The 26,179-nt window shown below is 49.3% G+C and overlaps 1 long non-coding RNA gene across 1 annotated transcript in view; it reads left to right on the forward strand.

Annotated features, from left to right (window-relative positions):
- The first annotated feature begins 2,482 nt into the window (after positions 1-2,482).
- The window catches only part of LOC310675261, a 46,060-nt gene continuing 22,363 nt past the window's right edge, over positions 2,483-26,179 (forward strand). Inside the window, exon 1 of the long non-coding RNA XR_014510008.1 lies at positions 2,483-2,618. This is a non-coding gene — a long non-coding RNA (uncharacterized lncRNA). The remainder of the gene's footprint in view (positions 2,619-26,179) is intronic.

Consider the following 26,179-nt stretch of genomic DNA (forward strand, 5'->3'; position numbering starts at 1 on the left):
ACGAATGCAACAGAGAGTCTTGTGGCACCTTGAAGACTGACACATTTATGGGGGCATAAGGGGTGCGGGTGGCACTGTGGGTTAAACCACAGAGCCCAGGGCTTGCCGATCGGAAGGTCGGCGGTTCGAATCCCCGTGATGGGGTGAGCTCCCGTTGCTCAGTCCCTGCTCCTGCCAACCTAGCAGTTTGAAAGCACAAAGTACAAGTAGATAAATAGGTACTGCTCCAGAGGGATGGTAAATGGCGTTTCCGTGTGCTGCTGTGGTTTCACCAGAAGCGGCTTAGTCATGCTGGCCACATGACCCGGAAACTGTACGCCGGCTCCCTCGGCCAATAAAACAAGAAGAGCCCCACAACCCCAGAGTCGTCAGCGACTGGACCTAACGGTCAGGGGTCCCTTTACCTTTAAGATTTTGTGTGCCAGATCCACAAACTGATATGGCCAGTATACAGGAGGAGGAAGAGGAGGAGTGTTTTGCACAGAGATAAAGCAAAAGGACACAACTGAATACAACGTACAATCAAGTAAATTACTACAAGATTGAATGACATGAGTGTGACCCAGTCCTAACTTGTGACCCCTGGTGATGACTAGGCAAAGGTAGGTCAATTGTGTTAACAAACACCTAAAGGGAGTCAATTACCAGTACTTTCCACAGTGAGCGAGCCACACCCAGGATTTGCTGGGACTGAATTCCTTGATGTTAGTATTAATACTAAATTCCATTCCGGCAGTTTCATATTGGAGTGCCCCTTGGAAATGATGGTTTATGCCTCTTTATGATTATTAATCACTCGCACCCACTAGCTGCAAATGGGAGACACTTTTCTTCTCCTGTCTCTCCCCAGGAAATCTGCACCTGCTCAGTGCACCTGGTGAAGTGGGCTGTGGCCCACATAATCTTATGCCGCAATAAATCGGTTAATCTTTAAGGCACCACAGGACTCCTGGTGACTTCTGCCGCAACACCTACCCCTCTGGAATTACAAATAGATCCTTGAGGACAATTACCAGCTTCTAAAGTAATTATACTGCCACCTAACGTCTCTAAAAACCAACAAAAATTATCTCGAATGCAATGCCTCAATCAAGAGCCATACAATGATAATTTCTGATGCCCTCAGCACTGAGCACCCTTTCATGAGGGCTGGCTCCAATTAGAATCCAATTAAAAATCCACGCTTTTAATATGCAATTTACAAATGTACCAATTCATTCAATTAATAGCTTCAGCCCTTGCAGGTTCCTTTCCTGACTTGGGAAAGTTGAAAGGAAAGACTATGGAGACGTAGAATGGCATACAAGCTGCTCCTGTTTGCCTCACAACTCAAAGAATTTTAGTTTATGACCAGTTTATAATTCTACCAAATGAGATTATTTCCTTGTAAGCAACTTTAGTCAGACTTACATCAGTCAGCAGAGATTGCCATCAGTGGTTCTTTGCTCATTAACTTTGAACCTTCTGAGGAATCCAAATAATAATAAAAATACTGACCCCAAGATTTTTTTTTTCTAATGCAGGAGGGGAGAGGAGGATCTCACTTATAGCAATGGAGGAAAAAACTGAGCAGAACTGAAAGGAGCATTTCCAAAATCCCACCACACTTTTCAATTTCTTCCTTTAAAAAATATATTGATGAATTTTTGAGAACAAGTATCACAGGCAAATGACAGTGCTGTTACAAAGATTTGCAGATATCCAATAGTCATAACATGTCAGGAACAAAACATAACCAACCGAAAATAATTTTGAATGTGAATTTTTAAATTAAAAGTTGTATGTGCATTGTTTTGTCATTCATCAAATATGAAACCTCTCATGATTATCAAATACAATGTGCCATTGCATTTCAGCTTTTGAATGCTATAAAACGCTAAATAATCATTTTATGTTAAAGATTAGATATAGTTAAAGATTAAATACTATTGCATACCAACCACCAAGTGTTGTCAAATATCAAATAATAACTAATTATTTTTCTATACACCTTTACTCCTCACTGTGGTTCTGATGAAAATTGTCCCCCTGAAATTGCTATTTGCATTGTACTGCTGGAACTTCAGTTGGGGTGTGGTGTGGTGGAGAGTATTAAACTCTCCCTCCCTATCCCCTGTGGTCCCAGGGCTGCTCAATCCCTCCAGCTGCTATTTACAGTTTCTAAAAAGAAACAAGTTTATTAATTGCATCCATACAATTACCATAATGTTCAGTTTGGCCTGAGTCTAAGGATTCCCTGCTCTATTACAGAGATAGTCCCTGCTTCTATGTTGCTGCTGTTGTTGTTTGCTGTTGTTTTACTTCCATGTAGGCTGTGCTCTAGCCCTCGGCATCAGTGGAGCACACAGCCACCCATCGTTTCTTTAAAAGAGACATCTTTAATCCACTGTAGCACCACCACCTCACTCCACCGGAGTGGATAATGTAGGTTGAAAAAATATGGAATTATTACCTTGTATGTATCTTGTCTTCACAGGCAAGAACTGCAGAAAGAATCTCTATATCCTTTTTGAATTTAGGAAAGATGCATTCCGCTTAGAAAGCAGTTTATGGAGCTGCAGGGCAAGAGGAAAACATTGGCGTCAGCAAATCCTGAGTTAAAAACTCGGTGGAAGAAGGTACTTTGGATTCTGCTCAAAGGAATCTGGCTGAAATCAATATGTGGAGTTGAAAGGCTACCTCATTCCCTTTGGCCACCCACTAGGTGAACTTCCCTCTCTCAAATAGCCCCAATTCAAGTATTGAAAATCCTCCTATAAGCTTGCGGAGCTGTCATTTGGGGTCAGCTGGGGTTTGTGGATGCTCACAAGTCCCCATGACTCCTGGCTGACAGGCAGGGCATTCTGTACCCGGGGGTGCAAGGGGTGTGGAGCACCCGGGCACCGAATTCTAGGGGGTGCCAAATGTATACCTACTGTATACCAGTCCCTATTGATTGGTGGCAGTGAAAAGCAGTGGCGTGAAAGTCCCCACCCACTTCCTCTGTCGCTCTGTTACTCTGTAGTATCAAATATACCTGATGAGTCTGGAAACAAAAGCAGTATTTCGTTGTCACAGGTGAGCAATTTCCCCTCTCAAAAAAGGTCAACAATTTTGAGTTTGCCCCCCTTCCCCAGAAACCTCAATAAAAGTAGTTAATTTGGAAGTGGCTAAATTTGGGGGCGCTGGGTGCATCTTTGCACCCTGGCAGTGCATATGCTAAAGACGTGCCAGGAATTACAGGCACTTCCAGTGGCAAATGATATATCTGTGCAACTGGAAAGTGGCCCCTCTGGAACTTCTGTCTGAATGCAAAGCTTTGGCCCATTTGGAAGCCTTCACAATCGTGCGAGCCCATCTCTGCTAAGCACCATATGCTAAGCCAGAAAGAATTAGGAGAAATAACATGAGCAACAAATTAAAATGGGGAATTGTAATAAAACAATCTTCTGCAACAAGGACTGTTCATGCTCAGTGGATATTGGTAATTTTTATTATTTATTATTATATTTTTTAATATATATATTTATTGCAAAGTAAATACATCAATACCAAATCATACATAAAGAATAATATAAAGAGAAAAAATAAAGATGAAAAAGAAAAAAATGCAACGAATAGTAGACAGTAAAAGAATAAAGAAAAGTATAATATTTCATTACGATAAACACTATTTTACAAAATATTAGTAATAATAGACTTCCATCACTGTCACAACACTTCCTTTCACATTTCACATTTTATCTTTATTTCAGTATTATTTTCATCTTAATATATAGATATGTATGTATGTTTCCCCTTTTCCATTCACGAGGTCATTCTAGACACAGCCAATTTTTTACATTAGAACCTTGTCTTTCTAAATAATCATTCAAGCACTTCCATTCCTTCTTGACTGTATTCATTGGCTTTAGTCTTATCATATCTGTCAATTTGGCCAGTTCCAAATACTCACATAATTTACATAACAATTCCTCTTTGGTCGGTACCTGGTTACCCTTCCAGTACTTAGCCACCAGGATTCTTGCTGTTGATGTTGCATACAGAAAGAATTTAGTATTTTCTCTAGGAATATCACTATTCAATATTCCCAAAAGATATGTTTCTGGTCTTTTGCTATGTGAAGTTCTTAGTAACTTTTTTATTTCTTCATGGATCATGTCCCATAACTTTCTGATCTCTGGACATGTCCACCACATATGGTAGAAGGTTCCAATTTGCTTTGTGCATCTCCAACACTTCCTACTAAGTGATTTGTTCATTTTAGCCAATTTTTCTGGTGTTAAATACCACCTATGGTGCATTTTCAGGTAGTTTTCTCTTATTACATAACATGCTGTAAAATTTATAAATTTTTTGTCCACAGTTTTTCCCACTCTTTATATTCAGTTACATAACCTAAGTCCTGCTTCCATCTTACTATGGCCTTTCCCTTTTGGTAACTTTGGTAATTAGCAGGGCCTTGTAAGTTCAGGACACTCGTTTGATTTGTGAGGCTCCTTTAGCAGTGGTACAATACAGTATGTCAGTATAATCCTATAGGGTGGAACTTAATGTTGTGCTGATGCAATTGTTCCATCAGCACAAACATTTTTGGTTTGTCAGACGGAATAATATCCCCTCTCACCGCTGTTCTGGGGGTTCCCCTCACCTTTCAGGGTGAATTTGGGGGAGGAAAGGAGAACCCCCATTGCATTTGTGGGAGTCCTTACACTGGCTTCCACTAGCGCAGCAGGTGAGTCGAATCTGGCCCACAAAATAAAAATATGTGAACTTTCCTTCTAATATTCTATGGGCAAAAGTTTTCTTCTAACTTTTGTTTGTGAAATTGCGGATCATCTTGCCCTTCCTTTCTTCACCAAGGCAACCATTTTCAGATATTTGGTCATACAGATATGCCTATAAACCTAATTGATTGATTAAATAGTTAAAGGGTAGATTACGCATTAATGACAAATTCTTAAATTGGTTGACAGCCCTAATTCATACTATATATTTTATATAATAAACCATGCCATTAAAATATATGTGCAGTAGTGGTGGCAGCCTGTGGACGATTTGCATTCAAGGATTGGCACTTTTGATACCAGTTGCCCATTGCATGCTCAGAAAGATTTGGCCACTGTGACACGCTGCATGGCATTATGCATAGTTTAAGAAGGCAGGCATTGCCTGTCCCTGCCGCAGCCACGGAAACAATTTAGCAATACTCCTTAGGCGACATAGAGATGATCTGAACACAGAATCGCTCTTCCTCGAGAGATAGGGTGGGATCTAACATAGCCTCCAGGATCCTTTTAATTCCAAGGCACAAAGAGTTTGATTGCCATTCAACCTAACAGCTGGCAGCGCAAAGAGCCAAGAAGGAATTTTGAGCCAAGGAGCAATATTTCTGCCCTCCTGGGAAGGAGTATGAGAGAGTTCATTGATACCCCCAGATTGGACATCCAATACACAACCCAGCCAGTTACACATGAGTCATCCTATTTATTTTCAGGGGAACAATGATGAAAACTGAATCCTCCATGCTATAATCTGGCAGGAACAGCATCTACTGCACAGGCACTATGGGAAACAACTAAGATAATATGCCTACATTTTCATACTCTTTTGGAAGCCTGTTTCGTCTTAGCCCTTATGTAAGTAGCAGGAGTGGGGGGGGGGGTCTTCCTAAAAGCTTATTTGGTAATAGCAGTATTAATAATAATTTGTGTAGCATTTTGGGGGCTCATCTACATTTCCATTTGATTTCTAGGCACGAGACTGAGAAGCTTTTATTTCGAAAGTGTTGCATGCCGAGGTCGCCCAAGCCACCCCCCAAAAATAAATCACAATTCACACAGAATTCCTGTTTAAGGTTTTTGGCATAATTTTGGCCACAACTTTATTAAAATGCATAAATGTGAGTGGTTGCTTAGGCATTGGTTAGGACTATCTGTCCCCGCCCAGGGACAGAACTGACTTCCACAACCCTGCGAAAGAAAGTAAGGGGAAACATTTTGGGGAGAAAATGGAGCTGGGCACCAGACCCTCACCTCTCCCCAAATGCTCCCAGGGGCTTGCGCGGCCCAAGCCCCACGCCAGGGATTCGGATGAAAGCATGGCGAGCCCCTGGACTCCTTTAATGGAATTCCCTTGCAGCAACAGCATTGGGGGGCAGGCACAACCAACCAATTTTTTAACCAATGTCTAACCACAACCTTGCAAGTTGTGACGATTTGCTACGCAGTAGGCAAAAACCATATGGCACCAGCCAATCAGCCAAGTGGACAAAATTCCTACCAGGCCCCTGCCCCAAAGCAGACAACCCCATGACAGGCATAGCAAGCTCAAACGCAAAAGCCCTAAATTAGGGAGGGTGAGCGGGTGATCCGGTGCGCGAAGCAAAAGAGAATGCTCAACGCTGCGTGCTCAGTATATAAAACCTTGGTCCATCCCACAAATTGGCAACATCAAAATTCCCCCAGCAACCCAAAACAGCCCAACCACTGCCGTGGCCATCTATACGATCCCGCCCCACAACACGTGCTCTCTGTGAAGGAGAACACGCTCTATCAAAAATGTATAAATTACTTTTAGAATGGCATAGAAAAGATGAAGAAGTTAAGGCAGTGATGATACATTGGGCTAGAGACTTTGGATATAATATCCAACTTTCATCTTGGGAAAAGTTATGGAAAGAGGAAATAAAATTTACTGCTACGCAGTAGGCAAAAACCACTTGAAAGAAAATGATATGGAAATGATCCTTGAAAGAAAATTATATGGAAATGATGTATCGTTGGTATCTAACAGTGAGTAAAAATGCTAAAATGTACAAAACAAGTTCTAAAATGACTAGAGTAAATTTGTAATTTCTTTAAAAGACCACTGTACACAGTTAAAATCTTTGGCAGGGATGTAAAGAAACTTGTAATGTGGAATTTTTTAATGGTAATTATGGTTATATAATGGGACACGGGTGGCGCTGTGGGTTAAAGCCTCAGTGCGTAGGGCTTGCCGATCGAAAGGTCGGCGGTTCGAATCCCCGCGGCGGGGTGCGCTCCCGTTGCTCGGTCCCAGCACCTGCCAACCTAGCAGTTCGAAAGCACCCCTGGGTGCAAGTAGATAAATAGGGACCGCTTACTAGCGGGAAGGTAAACGGCGTTTCCGTGTGCGGTTCTGGCTCGCCAGAGCAGCGATGTCACGCTGGCCACGTGACCTGGAAGTGTCTCCGGACAGCACTGGCCCCCGGCCTCTTGAGTGAGATGGGCGCACAACCCTAGAGTCTGTCAAGACTGGCCCGTACGGGCAGGGGTACCTTTACCTTTACCTTTATGGTTATATAATAGATAGATAAGGTTGAAAGATGCAGTAAATTTAATCTTAAAGATTTAACCCATGGAAGGAAGGAAGGTCTAAGGGTTTGAAAGAACTCTATTTTAATGCTGGAAATCGTTTTATATGTTTTATATGTATAATTTCCCCCAAAAAAACTCAATAAAAAGTGAGAAATTTTTGTTTCATCTTGCCACATTCCCCAGGAAAACCCATGGAACAAACACCAGTTGGGCTTTCTGCAAATTGATGTTTTATCTAATTTAGCAGCAAACGCTGGCAGGAGAAAGCAAAAGAGGCAATTGATGACCCTGCTGTGCTGTGGGCAAAACACAGCTCTGGCCCTGGAGTGAGGCTCCGCCTGACGGCTCCTCCACACTTCCTCTTGTGCCAAGTTTCTAGGCCCAGGTCCACACTTTAAAGCACTGTGTTTTCCCTGCAGAATCCAGCTCTTTACAGCTGAACCAGAGCAAATAGCAATCTTCGGAAAGCCTGAATTGCTGTTTGCTCTGATTCGATGTTAAAGAGCAGGGGTTTTGGGAGGAGGGGAGCACCAAGGCAAAAGAAAAAGAAAATTGGATATGGCACTTTAAAGTGTGGTTCTTTGCCTAGAAAGTGCAGGGTAAAAGTTAAGTGTGTTTTTATATAAAGTTAAGTGTGTTTTTATTGATTTTACATGAAAGTTATACACCATAAACATGTCATTTTCACACATTAAAAAAAGAACAGGGTTCTTTTGAACCTTGCAGCCTCCTTCCTCCCTTCCATGGGTTCCAATTCTAAATTTTATTCCTGCATCTTTTACTGTAATCTATATGTTATATGATCATCGTATCCAAAATCCAAAATGTTCCATTGCAAGTGTCATAGTATTCCTGCCAATGATTTCAGCTGTTTACAGTGATCTCTCAAATATGTTAAAAAGCTATTCCAGTCTTTTAGAAATACTTGGTCTTCCTGATTTCTGATCTTTCCCGTCAGTCTCACCATTTCTGCATATTCCACCAGCTTGGTCCGCCACTCTTCTCTGGTCGGTGCTTCTTCTTCTTTCCATCTCTGGGCAAGAAGCATCCTGACTGCTGCCATTGCATACATAAAGACTTTTATTTTCTTTTGGTAGTTCCGCACCTATAATGCCTAACAAAAAAGCCTCCGGTTTTTTTAACAAAAGTTATCTTAAACATTTTTTCCAACTCATTATATATCATTTCCCAGAAAGCTTTTACCACCCCACATGACCACCACATATGATAAAACATACCCTCTTTTCTTTTACATTTCCAGCGCACTATACATTTTCACCATTTTTCTAGGTGTCAGATACCAACGATACATCATTTTCATATAATTTTCTTTCAATGAACAGCAGGCTGTAAACTTCAAATTCTCTTTCCATAACTTTTCTCATGAAGAAAACTATATTATAACCAAAATCTCTTGCCCAGTGTATCATTACTGATTTAACTTCTTCATCTTTAGTACACCATTCTAAAAGAAATGTGTACATTTTTGAAAGTGATTTCACATTATTTTCCAACAGCTCTTTTTCAAAACTTGACAAATCTTTTCTTTTTGTCCAGTTTGAAGACATCATTTAATTGATGGTATTGTAACCAGTCTGTTAATAACTCTCTAATGTCTACAAACTTTTTTAATTTTAATTGATCTTCCACTTCTGTTAACAGCTCTTTATAAATTCCCCAATCACCTCTCATATTTAATTTTTTAACAGATATTGCTTCTAATGGGGAGATTTTTTGTATTTCTCCCATACCTCATGAATAGATTTTCTTATCAAGTGGTTCAAGGATCCCTTATGTACTTTCATTTTGCGTGCCACCCAAACCTATTATCATGACTTTCTAGATCTAAAATATCTGTATTTTTTTAATGATATCCAGTCCCAAAGCCAGCATAGGCAGGACACTTCATAATATAGTTTCAAATCTGGCAGAGAGAAGCCACCTCTTTCTTTAGAGTATCAGTAGTTTGTATTTTATCCTTGGATTTCCACCCTGCCAGATGAATTTAGATATTTTTCTTTGCCATTCTTTAAAGTGCTCTGCCCCACTGATCATGGGCATTGATTGAAACAGAAATAATATTCTTGGTAGCACATTCATTTTTATAGTCAATATTCTTCTCCAAAAAGACAAATTCATCCTTCCCCCGTACCTCTAAGTTTCTTTTTATTTCTCTCCACCTAGGTATATAGTTATCTTTGAAGATACTGAGTTTTTTGCTGTTAACCATACTCCTAAATGTTTAACCTTCTTTTCTATCGATATTTCTCTCATCTGTTGTAACAATTCTTTAAATGGATGTCATATTTTTCACCAATATTTTTGTTTTTGTTTTATTAAGCTTAAAACTGGCTATTTGTCCAAGCTCCTGAATTTTGTCCAGCATCCTCGATGCATTGACAAGGGTTCTTCAACTGCTGTCACAAGGTCGACTGCACACACATTCAGTTTATATGCTTTAAAGTTTATATGTTCTATTCCAAATACATATTATTATTATTATTATTATGTGTCAGAGCTGGCTCCGGGTCCCAGCTCACCAAGGACCAACGCTAGCCGGTAGTACAGTATCAAAGTCTTTATTGAAGAATAGTCTCCATTTACAAATCTCAGCGTCCCAGCTCTACGTCTGAGCTTTAGACCGGCGAAGCTCTATCTGGATCTCCGCCCCCTGTGCACCAGCTTAAAACTCTAATCTTACTCCACCTCCTCCTTCTCTCTCTCTTCCTCTGGGTCTTACTACCCCCCGGGGTCTCTTCCCTCCTGGACTCTTCTGACGCAGAGCTGGACCCCTCTGACTCCTCCCCCTCTCTTCGGCGTGCTTTAGGACCTGGCTCCCTACCCGGGCTGCCCACCTTGCCGCCCTCCTGTACATTTGAACTTGGCGCGCGCGCGCGTTTAACTTTCCTGATGACCGTTTCCTCGCTCCCTGACGAGGGTGTGGCCACTCCTGCTTCACGCTCTCCCTCTGCCTGCGCGCTCCCTGATCCCGATGCCTTGGACTCCTCCCCCCTACTGCACTCTGGGGGGGAAGCTGGTCCGGATTTCCAGCTGTTACTCTCTGAGTCCCCTCTGGCCCCTTCTTCCCGAGGTGTCCCCCTTGCCCTGACCATGGGGGCCCCTTTCTGTGAATCCTCCGAGTCACTGGAGAGACTCAGAGACCTCGGACTACTGTCGCCGCTGACATTTCCTTCCGACTCCTCCCCCTCGCTCTCCGTTTCTTCCCTCTCCTGTGACTCTGCTCCTGAACCCCTGACATCCATCCCCCCCTCGAAGCCCCCCCTTCCCCCCTCCCCTTCCTCCGGCGGGGGTGCTGGGTGCTCCGTCGTTGTGGGGGTGAATGGTGGATACAGTTCGTCCCCCGTGGCGTGCATCCAGTTAGAGAAATCCGGCTCGTCCTCCATGTCTTCGCCGACCTCGTTCTCCTCTGCTTCCATCTCCGTGCCGCCATGCTCGAACCCAACGTCCTCCCCCATCACGTCCATGTCCCTCTCACCCTCGTTCCCCTCTGGGTCCGTTCCCTGCCAAGGGCCCCTCAGCCACCTCTCCTCTCCTCGATTGTCCCACCAAAACGAGCGGTCTGAGGCAAACCCCGAGGGCGAGCCCTCCGGTGAACGTGTTTCTAATGCTGGTTCTTCGTCCGATGTGAATCCCTGGAACGTGCTGGTAGAAAGCGTGGGTGTGAAAAGCCAGTCGTCGAAATACTCGGCTGGCATGGGCCTGTGTGGGAACAAGGCATGAAACTCCTCTTTGAGGAGAGGCTCGTCCAGGGCATAGTCCGGCACCCAACTGTTGGCGCTGGCCGGGGTACCTTCCCTTGCGAGAAAATATTCTACTCCCTCCTCCCCCCATCTCGAGTCCAAAATCTCTGTGACCTGGTTGATGGGTTCCCTTCTTGGCGACTCCCTCCTTGGGGGGGCCTCCCTATACGGGTCTGGTGCCGTGCCCTGCGCCTGAAATCGGTGAGGTGCTTTGTAGGGCGTGAGCACCGACCTATGGAATACTGGGTGCATTCTGGATCCTTCCGGAAGTGTCAACCGGAAGGCCACCGGATTGATCTGTGCTTCAACTCGGTAAGGTCCTAGTTGCTTATGTCCGAGTTTCTTCTTAGCTAAAGATCTGGTCGGCACTGCGTGGGCCGCTAACCACACCCAGTCTCCCACCTGTATGTCTTCACCAACCCTCCTGTGCTTGTCAGCCTGCAGTTTGTATGCGTGCTTTGCAAGCTCTAATTGCCTCCTAAGCTGATCGTGGACTTCCTGCAATTCCGCCGCCAAGACTTCCGCTGCCTGTGGCTCCCCCTCCCCCAGTTTCTCTAATCCCGGGAAGGTTCTGGGATGCCTCCCGTTGTTGGCGAAGAACGGCGTCACCCCTGTGGACACGTGCTTCGTGTTGTTGTAAGCGAACTCAGCGAGTGGCAGGTAGTCCACCCATGTCGTCGGCTGTTGATTTGCATAGCATCTCAGGTACTGCTGCATGATGGCGTTGACGCGCTCCGCTTGTCCGTTGGTCTGCGGGTGTCTCGCCGACGCTAGGTTGATCTTGACGTTCAGGAAACCCATCAGCTTCTGCCAGAAGCTCGAAATGAACTGGCGCCCCCTGTCGGACAAGATAGACCGTGGCAGTCCGTGCACCCTGAAGACGTGGTCTATGAACAGTTTGGCGGTCTGTTCTGCCGTGGCCACCTTCGCGCACGGAATGAAGTGGGCCATTTTAGTGAACATGTCCACCACCACTAGCACTGCCGTTTTACCCCTCGAGCTGGGTAAATCCGTGACAAAGTCCAGTGCCACCCTCTCCCACGGTTCGCTCGGGGTCTGCAGCGGTTCGAGCAGTCCTGCCGGAGGTTTGTGCACTGACTTGGCCCTTTGGCAAGTGTCGCACCTCGAGACGTACTCCGCGACTTCCCCCCTCATCTTGGGCCACCAGAAATCTCTGGCAACGAGTTCCGCCGTCTTCTCCTTGCCGAAGTGCCCGGCGGTTGGCGCGTCGTGCAACTGCTGCAGTACTTTCGTGCGGAGCTCATCTCCCGGTACCTAGAGTGCTCCTCTGCGGATGAGCAATCCGTCCCTTATTTGGAACTCGTCGTTTTTCACCGTGCCCTTGCGCACCTCCTCCATCTTGGCTAGAGCGAAGGAGTCCTCCTGCAGTGCTCGACGGACCGCTTCCAGGTCCACGGTTGCGGAAGCGCACGCCCACGCTTTCTGGGCGAAAATGTGCTTGGCCGCTGCTGGCGCCGCTTCTTCGAGGTATTGCGGCTTTCTGGACAGTGCATCTGCCATGATGTTGTTGTCGCCTGGGATGTATTCTATCCTGAAGTCGAAATCCGCAAAGAACTCCGCCCATCTGATGTGCCGCTGGTTCAGGAACCTTGCCGTGCGCCAGTACTCCAAGTTCTTATGATCCGTGCGAACCTGCACAGTGTGTTTGGCCCCGATGAGGAAGTGCCGCCACGCCTTGAATGCTGCATGAATGGCCAGCAACTCCCTGTCCCAGATGGTGTAGTTCTGCTCTGACTTGCTGAGCTTCCTAGAGTAGAAGGCACACGGTCTCCAGTCCCCATGCGGGTCCTCCTGCAACAGTACGGCGCCCACGGCTCTGTCTGAGGCGTCCGTCTCAACCCTCAGCGGTTTGCTGGGATTCACATGCAGTAGCTGCCCTTCGGACGAGAAGAGACGCTTGAGGTTCTGGAAGGACTGCTCCGCTTGCTCCGTCCAGATGAACTTCTTCTTCTTGGAGCTGAGCGTGTCGGTAATGGCCGCTGTCTGCATCGCGAACCCCTTGATGAATTTGCGGTAAAAGTTGGCGAACCCCACAAACCGCTGGACCTCCTTCCGATTGCGCGGGCTCTTCCAATCCAACACCGCGCGAACCTTGGCGCTGTCCATGGCGAGCCCCTTGTCCGACAGCTTGTAGCCCAGGAAATCCACCTCCTTCCTGTCGAACTGGCACTTCTCCAGCTTTGCGTACAGCCGATGCTCCTGCAGTCGCTGCAGAACCTCCTTGACGTCCCCCTCGTGGGTCTCCTCAGATTCTGAGAATATCAGGATGTCGTCCAAGAAGCAGACGCATTTCTTGTAGAGAAGACCCGCCAGGACGTGATGCATGAACGCTTGAAAACAGTGGGCGCCATTTTGTAAACCGAAGGGCATAACTCTATATTCATATGTGCCCAGGGGCGTGAACATGGCAGTCTTCCACTCGTCCCCCTCCCGTATGCGGATCAGGTTGTACGCCCCTCTCAGATCCAACTTTGTAAAAACGCGTCCTTTCCTCACCGTTGCAAGCAGGTCATCTATTTTGGGCATTGGAAAGGCTGTGGGCTTGGTCTTTGAATTTAAGAGCCTGAAATCCACTACAAGTCTTTTTTGGGGCGTGTCCTTTTTCTTCACAAAGAATACAGGACTGCCCCCCGCTGCTTTCGACTCCCGGATGAAACCGCGCTTTAAGTTGAGGTCTATGAACTCCTTGAGCTCCTGCAGCTCGTCTTCAGACATGGAATACAGTTTCCCGGCTGGCAGCGTCGCCCCTGGCAGGAGGTCAATCTGGCAGTCATAGGGCCTGTGGGGAGGCAGCTTGTCTGCTTCCTTCTCGCAGAAAACCTCCAAAAACGCTGCGTACTTGCGTGGCACTGCTTGCAGCGTGCTCAATTGTAGCTGCGTGTCTTCCCCTCCTTCTTCTTGGCTACGAAGAATGCAATGTTCCGCGCAATAGGAGGAACCGAAGGTCAATTGGCGTTGGTACCACGCCAATGCTGGACTGTGCCTGTGCAGCCAACTCATGCCCAAGACTACCGGCGTGCCTGACAGTTTGGTGACGTTGAAGCTGATGACCTCTTGGTGATTTCCAATCCGCATCACCATTGGTTGCGTTTGTTGCACCACTTGCCCCCCTAGCAAGTCCCTGCCATCCACTGTGACAACCTTCAGGGGCAGTGTAGCTGGCAGCAGTGGTATATTGTGCTGCTGAATAAAATCCAGTCCTATAAAGTCGGCGTTGCTGCCGGAGTCAATGGTGATCGGCACTTCCAGAGTGCTTCCGTTGGGCAGTTGGAGAGACGCTGTAAGCTGCACCACTGGTTTGGGTGGGAGGGGGTCTGTGGGCTGCAAAATCCCTGGGGATTGTTTCATTGATTTGTCTGGCTGGACCCCAGTACCTCTTCCTCCAGCCAGACTCTGTCGTTTCCCTGCTGCGTTGCTTCTGTCACTGTTGCTGATGCTGCAGTGTGCTTGTGGAGCCTCTGGGGACACTCTTTCGCCATGTGTTGAGCACTGTCGCAGATGTAGCACTTCCTGTTCCCTCTAGGAGGCTTCGTCTTGACTGCTCCCAGCGTCAGGGCTCTGGTAGCTGACTGAGCCCTGGCACCTCCGAGCTCCATCGGTTCCTCTCCCCCTCCCTGCGAGGGCGTGGACTGCGCACGCGCTGCTTCTTTTGGATAGAAGGGAGGTGCTCTGGCTGGTGCCCTTCCCCAACGTCCTTCTTCTCTGTTGCAAGGACGTTCCTCCAGATGCACCCCGATCTCCAGAGCCCTCTGGACCACTTCCTGGGTGCTCCTTGGCCTCTCCCCCCTTCCAATCTCGGCTTTTACTTCTGTATTCAAGCCCTCCCAAAAGAGATCTCTCACTGGCGCAGAAGCTTTGTCCCATCCCAGTGCATGAACCAGTGCGAAGAAACGCGTATGGTACTGACGCACGCTGGCTTTGCCTTGCTTAAGTCCATGTATGTCTCTCCTGGCAATATCAACGTCTATCTTTGATAAAAAACACGAGTCCATAGCTTTAATGAAAGCCTTCGCGTCTTGGAGCGCCGGATCATTGTCCCTCCATAAATTTCTCAGCCACGTTTTGGCTTCACCATGCAAATGGGATAGGATAAACCCCACTTTCTCTCTTTCATCTCTAAAGTCTTTGTCAAGCAGATCCAGCGCAAACAACAGGTCTGCTCTAAAGTTGGGGTACTGCTGTAAACTCCCGTCAAAATGGGATACAAGGCTGCCTCCCCTCTTTCCCAATCCAATGCCCTCTGCTTTGGATCCAGGTGGCCCCTGTTTGGAAATCACGTCCAATCTTACTTGGAGATCCCGGTAGGCGCTACTCATTTCCTCCTCTCTTTTTCTGGATGCAATTACCTCCGTGCTGAGTCGTGTCACAGCTTCTTGCAGGGCGGATATCTGCTCTTCCGTCGTCATCTTGCCTGAGTTCTGTGAGCTCTTGAAGCACCCCTCCTCTGCCCTCGCTGCGTCAACTCACGTGGCGAGGTTCTTGGTGCCAAAACTTTAAGAATGGAGATAGAGCTTACTGTCAGAGCTGGCTCCGGGTCCCAGCTCACCAAGGACCAACGCTAGCCGGTAGTACAGTATCAAAGTCTTTATTGAAGAATAGTCTCCATTTACAAATCTCAGCGTCCCAGCTCTACGTCTGAGCTTTAGACCGGCGAAGCTCTATCTGGATCTCCGCCCCCTGTGCACCAGCTTAAAACTCTAATCTTACTCCACCTCCTCCTTCTCTCTCTCTTCCTCTGGGTCTTACTACCCCCCGGGGTCTCTTCCCTCCTGGACTCTTCTGACGCAGAGCTGGACCCCTCTGACTCCTCCCCCTCTCTTCGGCGTGCTTTAGGACCTGGCTCCCTACCCGGGCTGCCCACCTTGCCGCCCTCCTGTACATTTGAACTTGGCGCGCGCGCGCGTTTAACTTTCCTGATGACCGTTTCCTCGCTCCCTGACGAGGGTGTGGCCACTCCTGCTTCACGCTCTCCCTCTGCCTGCGCGCTCCCTGATCCCGATGCCTTGGACTCCTCCCCCCTACTGCACTCTGGGGGGGAAGCTGGTCCGGATTTCCAGCTGTTACTCTCTGAGTCCCCTCTGGCCCCTTCTTCCCGAGGTGTCCCCCTTGCCCTGACCATGGGGGCCCCTTTCTGTGAATCCTCCGAGTCACTGGAGAGACTCAGAGACCTCGGACTACTGTCGCCGCTGACATTTCCTTCCGACTCCTCCCCCTCGCTCTCCGTTTCTTCCCTCTCCTGTGACTCTGCTCCTGAACCCCTGACATTATGTATTTAATAATAATAATAATAATAATAATAATAATATTCTACTGAAGTTCCCCCAACCTCCTCTGGGTGTCCCCCTAGCTCCCTTTTCCAAGTAAAATGCCAATATCAGTTCCCTGTTGTTACACCTCCTGGCCAATAGATGTCCTTCTCACCCTGTCTTCCCCCTCTCTCAATGCATCTCTCTCTTAAATTCTCTTTATTAGTCTCTTCCTGTTTTGTCTGCCCCCTTTGTTTTCCAGCCAGTAAAGTAAATTAGCTAAACTATTAGATTTTTGGAAAAATACCTGGCGGACTTTGCCTTTCTATTTATTTGTTTCACTAAAGACAGAGGGATTGGGAGGTGGGTAAAAGGGAAGGATTAACTTTCTGTTCTGCCGCTTCAATGTACCTAATCCAAAATGGAGAGATGAAATAAAAAAATCACAAACTGCTGCAGAAATTTAAGATTGAGAAAAGAAGAAACTGAGAGAAACCAAAATTCGACAAGTTTCCTTCATCCTTAGTTGACCTAAGCCTAACGCTAATTGTAACCAAAACCCTTAACCTAACCACAAACCTGACTTCAAACTTAACCCCAACTCTAAATCTAACCCTAAACCTAACCTCTACCCTAAACCTAACGCTAACCCAAACCGGAACCATAACCTCAACCGTAACCCCAGCACTAACCACAACACTAAACCCAGGCCTAAGCCTAAGGCTAACCTCAACCCTAACCCTACATTTAGCCCTAAGACTAAGACTAACCCCAAGGCTAAACCAAACCCTAACCCTAACCCTAACCCTAACCCTAACCCTAACCCTAACCCCAACCCCAAACCCCAACCCCAACCATAACAGCATCCCTAAACTTAACTGTAAGCCTAACCCTAACCCTCAACCTGAACCCAAAGCTCAACCCTAATTCTAACCCTAACCCTAACCTCAAACCTAACCCTAACCTTAAACATAAGCGTCACACTAACCCTAACCCTAACCCTAACCCTAAATTTAACCCTAAATTTAACCCTAAGACTAAGACTAACCCCAAGGCTAAACCAAACCCTAACACTAACCCTAACCCTAACCCCAACCCCAACCCTAACAGCATCCCTAAATTTAACTGTAAGCCTAACACTAACCCTCAACCTGAACCCAAAGCTCAACCCTAATTCTAACCCTAACCCTAAACCTAACCTCAAACCTAACCCTAACCTAAAACATAAGCGTCACACTAACCCTAACCCTAACCCAAACCCTAAGCTCAACCCTAACCCTAACCCCAAGCTCAACTCTAATCCTGACACAAACCCAACCCTAACCCTAACCCTAACCCCTAACCCCTAACCCCTAACCCAACTCCAACCCTAACCTTCACCTTCACCTTCACCTTCACCCTAACCCTAACCCCAACTGAACGGAAAAGCTAACCCTAACCCTAATCCTATCCTCAACCCTAAGGCTAACCCTAACCCTAAACCGAACCTTAACCCTAACCCTAACCCTAACCATAACACTACCCCTAACCTCAACCCTAAACCTAACACCAACCATAACACTAACTCCAACTCCAACCCTAACCCTAACCATAACAGAACCCCTAACCTCAACCCTAAACCTAACGCCAACCATAACACTAACCCTATACGTAACCCTAACCCTAACCTCAACCCTTAGCCTAAACCTTACCTCAACCTCAAACCTACCCCTACTCCTACCCCAACCTCAAACCCAACCCTAACCCTAACCTTAACCCAAACCCAAACCTTAACCCTAACCCTAAACCTAACCCTAACCTCAAACCTAACCCTAACCTCAAACCTAACCCTAACCCTAACCCTAAGACTAACCGTAAATGTAACCCAAACCCTAACCCTAATCCCAACCTAATCCCAACCTAACCTCAACCCTAACCCTAACCCTAACCCTAACCCTAATCCTAACCCTAACCCTAACCCTAACCCTAACCCTAACCTCAACTCTAACCCTAACCCTAACCCTAATCCCAACCTAATCCCAACCTAACCTCAACCTCAACCCTAACCCTAACCCTAACCCTAACCCTCAACCTCAACCTCAACCCTAACCCTAACCCTAACGTTAACCTTAACTCTAACCCTAACCCTAACCCTAACCCTAACCCCAACCATAACACTAACCCCAACTCCAACCCTCACCCTAACTACAACCCCTAACCTAAACCCTAAACCTAACCCCAACCATAAAACTAACCCTATACCTAACCCTAACCTTAACCCTAACCCTAACCCTAACCCTAATCCCAACCTAATCCCAACCTAACCTCAACCTCAACCCTAACCCTAACCCTAACCCTAACCCTAACGTTAACCTTAACTCTAACCCTAACCCTAACCCCAACCATAACACTAACCCCAACTCCAACCCTCACCCTAACTACAACCCCTAACCTAAACCCTAAACCTAACCCCAACCATAAAACTAACCCTATACCTAACCCTAACCTTAACCCTAACCCTAACCCTAACCCTAATCCCAACCTAATCCCAACCTAACCTCAACCTCAACCCTAACCCTAACCCTAACCCTAACCCTAACCCTCAACCTCAACCCTAACCCTAACCCTAACCCCAACCATAACACTAACCCCAACTCCAACCCTCACCCTAACTACAACCCCTAACCTAAACCCTAACCCTAACCCAAACCCAAACCCTTAACCTCAACCCTAACCCTAACGTTAACCTTAACCCTAGATCAGGAGATTTCACCCCTCCCATACCCAAGAATCTCCTCATCAGTCTCCTGACTCTGCAGAGAGGAGGAGGCGTGTTCTCATATCTACATATTCTGCTCCAGCACCACACTCAGAGAGAGAGTCGGCCAGAGAGAGAGAGAGTCGGTCAGGGAGTGAGTCAGTCAGCGTGTCGAAAAGACTGAGTGTTATTTCTGTGTAGATAAGGTTGCTGCAGAAAGCAGCTGTAAGACTCAGTGAACTCCAGCATGTCCATTTGTATATAGTTTGTATAGTACAGTAGCTGTTAGTGAATAAAAGAAGATATTCTTCAGCGCTGTCGTCCGAGTGATTTATGCTCTGCTGTACTCTGCTGCACAATGACTGTTTTCTTGTTTGTCAGAGCTGGCTCCTGGTCCCAGCTCACCAAGGACCAACGCTAGCCGGTAGTAAAGTATCAAAGTCTTTATTGAAGAATAGTTTCCATTTCCAAGCCTCAGCGTCCCAGCTCTACGTCTGGAGTCTAGACTGGCGAAGCTCCGTCTGAGTCTCCGCCCCCTGTGCACCAGTTTAAGACTCTAATCTTGCTCCACCTCTTCCTTCTCTCTCTCTTCCTCTGGGTCCTACTACCCCCCGGGGTCTCCTCCCTCCTGGACTCTTCCGACGCAGACGTTGACCCCTCTGACTCCTCCCCCTCTCTTCGGCGGGCTTTAGGACCTGGCTCCCTACCCGGGCTGCCCACCTTGCCGCCCTCCTGTACATTTGAACTTGGCGCGCGCGCGCGTTTAACTTTCCTGATGACCGTTTCCTCGCTCCCTGACGAGGGTGTGGTCACTCCTGCCTCACGTTCTCCCGCTGCCCGCGCGCCACCTGATCCCGATGCCTGGGACTCCTCCCCCCTACTGCACTCTGGGGGGGACGCTGGTCCGGATTTCCAGCTGCTACTCTCTGAGTCCCCTCTGGCCCCTTCTTCCCGAGGTGTCCCCCTGGGCACTCCCCTTGCCCTGACTATGGGGGCCCCTTTCTGTGAATCCTCCGAGTCACTGGAGAGACTCAGAGACCTCGGACTGCTGTCATCGCTGACATTTCCTTCGGACTCCTCCCCCTCGCTCTCCATTTCCTCCCTCTCCTGTGACTCTGCTCCTGAACCCCTGACATCCATCCCCCCCTCGAAGCCCCCCCTTCCCCCCTCCCCCTCCTCCGGCGGGGGTGCTGGGTGCTCCGTCGTTGTGGGGGTGAATGGCGGATACAGTTCGTCCCCCGTGGCGTGCATCCAGCCGGATAAGTCCGGCTCGTCCTCCTTGTCTTCGCCGACCTCGATCTCCTCCGCTTCCATCTCCGTGCCGCCATGCTCGAACCCAACGTCCTCCCCCAGCACGTCCATGTCCATCTCACCCTCGGTCCCCTCTGGGTCCGTTGCCTGCCAAGGACCCCCCAGCCACCTCCTGCTCCACCGCTCCTCTCCTCGATCGTCCCACCAAAACGAGCGGTCTGAGGCAAACCCCGAGGGCGAGCCCTCCGGGGAACGTGTTTCTCTTGCCGGTTCCTCGTCCGAGGTGAACCCCTGGAATGTGCTGGTTGAAAGCGTGGGTGTGAAAAGCCAGTCGTCGAAATACTCGGCTGGCATGGGCCTGTGTGGGAACAAGGCATGAAACTCCTCCTTGAGAAGAGGCTCGTTCAGGGCATAGTCCGGCACCCAACGGTTGGCGCTGGCCGGGGTACCTTCACTGGCGAGAAAATATTCTACTCCCTCTTCCCCCCATCTCGAGTCTAAAATCTCTGTGACCTGGTTGATGGGCTCCCCTCTTGGCGACTCCCTCCTTGGGGGGGTCTCCCTATACGGGTCTGGTGCCGTGCCCTGCGCCTGAAATCGGTGAGGTGCTTTGTAGGGCGTGAGCACCGACCTATGGAATACTGGGTGCATTCTGGATCCCTCCGGAAGTGTCAACCGGAAGGCCACTGGATTGATCTGTGCCTCAACTTGGTAAGGTCCTAGCTGCTTATGTCCGAGTTTCTTCTTAGCTAATGATCTGGTCGGCACTGTGTGGACCGCTAACCACACCCAGTCTCCCACCTGTATGTCCTCCCCAACCCTTCTGTGCTTGTCAGCCTGCAGTTTGTATGCGTGCTTTGCAAGCTCTAACTGCCTCCTAAGCTGTTCGTGAACCTCCTGCAATTCTGCCGCCAAGACTTCCGCTGCCTGTGGCTCCCCCTCCCCCAGTCTCTCTAATCCCGGGAAGGTTCTGGGATGCCTCCCGTTGTTGGCGAAGAACGGTGTCACCCCCGTGGACACGTGCTTCGTGTTGTTGTAGGCGAACTCAGCGAGCGGCAGGTAGTCCACCCATGTTGTCGGCTGCTGATTTGCATAGCATCTCAGGTACTGCTGCATGATGGTGTTGACGCGCTCCGCTTGTCCGTTGGTCTGCGGGTGTCTCGCCGACGCTAGGTTGATCTTGACGTTCAGGAAACCCATCAGCTTCTGCCAGAAGTTCGAAATGAACTGGCGCCCCCTGTCGGACAAGATAGACCGTGGCAGACCGTGCACCCTGAATACGTGGTCTATGAACAGTTTGGCGGTCTGCTCTGCGGTGGCCACCTTCGCGCATGGAATGAAGTGGGCCATTTTAGTGAACATGTCCACCACCACTAGCACTGCCGTTTTACCCCTTGAGCTGGGTAAATCCGTGACAAAGTCCAGGGCCACCCTCTCCCACGGTTCGCTCGGGGTCTGCAGCGGTTCGAGCAGTCCCGCCGGAGGTTTGTGCACTGACTTGGCCCTTTGGCAGGTGTCGCACCTCGAGACGTACTCCGCGACTTCCCCCCTCATCTTGGGCCACCAAAAATCTCTGGCAACTAGTTCTGCCGTCTTCTCCTTGCCAAAGTGCCCGGTGGTGGGTGCGTCGTGCAACTGCTGCAGTACTTTCGCACGGAGGTCGTCTCCCGGTACATAGAGTGCTCCTCTGCGGATGAGCAATCCGTCCCGTATTTGGAACTCGTCGTCCTTCACCGTGCCCTTGCGCACCTCCTCCATCTTGGCTTGTGCGAAGGGGTCCTCCTGCAGTGCTCGACGGACCGCCTCCAGGTCCACGGTTGCTGAAGCGCACGCCCACGCTTTCGGAGCGAAAATGTGCTTGGCCGCTGCTGGTGCCGCCTCTTCGAGGTACTGCGGCTTTCTGGACAGTGCATCTGCCATGATGTTGTTGTCGCCTGGGATGTATTCTATCCTGAAGTCGAAATCCGCAAAGAACTCCACCCATCTGATGTGCCGCTGGTTCAGGAACCTTGCCGTGCGCCAGTACTCCAGGTTCTTATGATCCGTGCGAACCTGCACTGTGTGTTTGGCCCCGATGAGGAAGTGCCGCCACGCCTTGAATGCTGCATGAATGGCCAGCAACTCCCTGTCCCAGATGGTGTAGTTCTGCTCTGACTTGCTGAGCTTCCTAGAGTAGAAGGCACACGGTCTACAGTCCCCATGCGGGTCCTGCTGCAACAGTATGGCGCCCACGGCTCTGTCTGAGGCGTCCATTTCAACTCTCATCGGTTTGCTGGGATTCACATGCAGCAGCTGCCCTTCGGACGAGAAGAGACGCTTAAGGTTCTGGAAGGACTGCTCCGCTTGCTCCGTCCAGATGAACTTCTTCTTCTTGGAGCTGAGCGTGTCGGTAATGGCCGCTGTCTGCATCGCGAACCCCTTGATGAACTTGCGGTAAAAGTTGGCAAACCCCACAAACCGCTGGACCTCCTTCCGATTGCGCGGGCTCTTCCAGTCCAACACTGCGCGAACCTTGGCGCTGTCCATGGCGAGCCCCTTGTCCGACAGCTTGTAGCCCAGGAAATCCACCTCCTTCCTGTCGAACTGGCACTTCTCCAGCTTGGCGTACAGCCGATGCTCCTGCAGTCTCTGCAGAACCTCCTTGACGTCTCCCTCGTGGGTCTCCTCAGATTCTGAGAATATCAGGATGTCGTCCAAGAAGCAGACGCATTTCTTGTAGAGGAGACCCGCCAGGACGTGATGCATGAAGGCTTGAAAACAGTGAGCGCCATTTTGTAAACCGAAGGGCATAACTCTGTATTCATATGTGCCCAGGGGCGTGAACATGGCAGTCTTCCACTCGTCTCCCTCCCGTATGCGAATCAGGTTGTACGCCCCTCGCAGATCCAACTTTGTAAAAACGCGTCCTTTCCTCACCGTTGCAAGCAGGTCATCTATTTTGGGCATGGGAAAGGCCGTGGGCTTGGTCTTGGCATTTAAGAGCCTGAAATCCACTACAAGCCTCTTTTGGGGCGTGTCCTTTTTCTTCACAAAGAATACAGGACTGCCCCCCGCTGCTTTCGACTCCCGGATGAAACCGCGCTTCAAGTTGAGGTCTATGAACTCCTTGAGCTCCTGCAGCTCGTCTTCAGACATGGAATACAGTTTCCCGGCTGGCAGCGTCGCCCCTGGCAGGAGGTCAATCTTGCAGTCATAGGGCCTGTGGGGAGGCAACTTGTCTGCTTCCTTCTCGCAGAAAACCTCCAAAAACGCTGCGTACTTGCGTGGCACTGCTTGCAGCGTGCCCAATTGTAGCTGCGGGTCTTCCCCTCCTTCTTCCGAGCTAGGAAGGATGCAATGTTCCGCGCAATAGGAGGAGCCGAAGGTCAGTTGGCGCTGGTACCACGCCAATGCTGGGCTGTGCCTGTGCAGCCAACTCATGCCCAAGACTACCGGCGTGTCCGACAGGTGGGTGACATTGAAGCTGATGACTTCTTGGTGATTTCCAATCCGCATCACCATTGGCTGCGTTTGTTGCACCACCTGCCCCCCTAACAAGTCTCTGCCATCCACCGTGACGACTTTTAGGGGCAGTGTGGCTGGTAGCAGTGGTATATTGTGCTGCTGAATGAAATCCAGTCCTATAAAGTCGGCGTTGCTGCCGGAGTCAATGGTGATCGGCACTTCCAGAGTGCGTCCATTGGGCAGTAGGAGAGACGCTGTAAGCTGCACCACTGGTTTGGGTGGGAGGGGGTCTGTGGGTTGCAAAAGTGCTGGGGATTGCTTCATTGACTTGTCTGGCTGGACCCCAGTGCCTCTTCCTCCAGCCAGACTCCGTCGTTTAACTGTTGCTGTGTTCTCAGTTGAGTTGCTTCTGTGACTGTTGCCGAGGCTGCAGTGTGCTTGTGGAGCCTCTGGGGACACTCTTTCGCCATGTGCTGAGCACTGTCGCAGATGTAGCACTTCCTGTTCCCTCTAGGAGGCTTCGTTTTGACTGCTCCCGGTGTTAGGGCTCTGGTAGCTGACTGAGCCCTGGCACCTCCGATCTCCATCGGTTCTTCTCCCCCTCCCTGCGAGGGTGTGGAGTGCGCACGCGCTGCTTCTTTGGGAGAGAAGGGTGCTCTGGCTGGTGCCCTTCCCCAACGTCCTTCTTCTCTGTTCCAAGGACGTTCCTCCAGATGCAACCCGATTTCCAGAGCCCTCTGGACTACTTGCTGGGTGCTCCTTGGTCTCTCCCCCCTTCCAATCTCCGCTTTTACATCTGCATTCAAGCCCTCCCAAAAGAGGTCTCTCACTGGCGCAGAATCTTTTTCCCATCCCAGTGCATGAACTAGTCCGAAAAAGCGTGCATGGTACTGCCTCACGCTGGCTTTGCCCTGTTTAAGTCCGTGTATGTCTCTCCTGGCAATATCGATGTCTATCTTTGATAAAAAACACGAATCCATTGCTTTAATGAAAGCCTTCGCATCTTGGAGCGCCGGATCATTATCTCTCCATAAATTCCTCAGCCACGTTTTGGCCTCCCCATGCAAATGGGACAAGATAAACCCCACTTTCTCTCTCTCATCTCTAAAGTCTTTGTCAAGCAGATCCAGCGCAAACAGCAGGTCTGCTCTGAAGTTGGGGTACTGCTGTAAACTCCAGTCGAAATGAGATACAAGGCTGCCTCCCCTTCTCCCCAAGCCAATGCCCTCTGCTTTGGGTCCCGGTTGCCCCTGTTTAGAAAGCACGTCCAACCTGACTTGGAGATCCCGGCAGGCGTTAACCATTTCCTCCTCCCTTTTCCTGGATGCAAGTACCTCCGTGCTGAGTTGTGTCACAGCTTCTTGCAGGGCTGCTAGTTGCTCTTCCGTAGTCATCTTGCCTGAGTTTTGTGAGCTCTGGAAGCACCCCTCCTCTGCCCTCGCTGCGTCGACTCACGTGGCGAGGTTCTTGGTGCCAAAACTTTTTTTGAGACGGAGCTTACTGTCAGAGCTGGCTCCTGGTCCCAGCTCACCAAGGACCAACGCTAGCCGGTAGTAAAGTATCAAAGTCTTTATTGAAGAATAGTTTCCATTTCCAAGCCTCAGCGTCCCAGCTCTACGTCTGGAGTCTAGACCGGCGAAGCTCCGTCTGAGTCTCCGCCCCCTGTGCACCAGTTTAAGACTCTAATCTTACTCCACCTCTTCCTTCTCTCTCTCTTCCTCTGGGTCCTACTACCCCCCCAGAGTCTCCTCCCTCCTGGACTCTTCCGACGCAGACGTTGACCCCTCTGACTCCTCCCCCTCTCTTCGGCGGGCTTTAGGACCTGGCTCCCTACCCGGGCTGCCCACCTTGCCGCCCTCCTGTACATTTGAACTTGGCGCGCGCGCGCGCGTTTAACTTTCCTGATGACCCTTTCCTCGCTCCCTGACGAGGGTGTGGTCACTCCTGCCTCACGTTCTCCCGCTGCCCGCGCGCCACCTGATCCCGATGCCTGGGACTCCTCCCCCCTACTGCACTCTGGGGGGGACGCTGGTCCGGATTTCCAGCTGCTACTCTCTGAGTCCCCTCTGGCCCCTTCTTCCCGAGGTGTCCCCCTGGGCTCTCCCCTTGCCCTGACTATGGGGGCCCCTTTCTGTGAATCCTCCGAGTCACTGGAAAGACTCAGAGACCTCGGACTGCTGTCATCGCTGACATTTCCTTCGGACTCCTCCCCCTCGCTCTCCATTTCCTCCCTCTCCTGTGACTCTGCTCCTGAACCCCTGACATTGTTGAAGTGATTTGCGGTGCTCACAGCTCGGAGTTGTGAGTCCACGGCACTTGGACCTGATCCGCAGAGGAAGGTGGTCTCTGGAAGTGCCATCCAGCTCGCCTAGCCCAGTCAGGGCTGAGGTGGATGAGTCC

The sequence above is a fragment of the Podarcis tiliguerta genome, assembly GCF_965153285.1.
Source record: "Podarcis tiliguerta genome assembly, chromosome: 3".
NCBI lineage: Eukaryota > Metazoa > Chordata > Lepidosauria > Squamata > Lacertidae > Podarcis > Podarcis tiliguerta.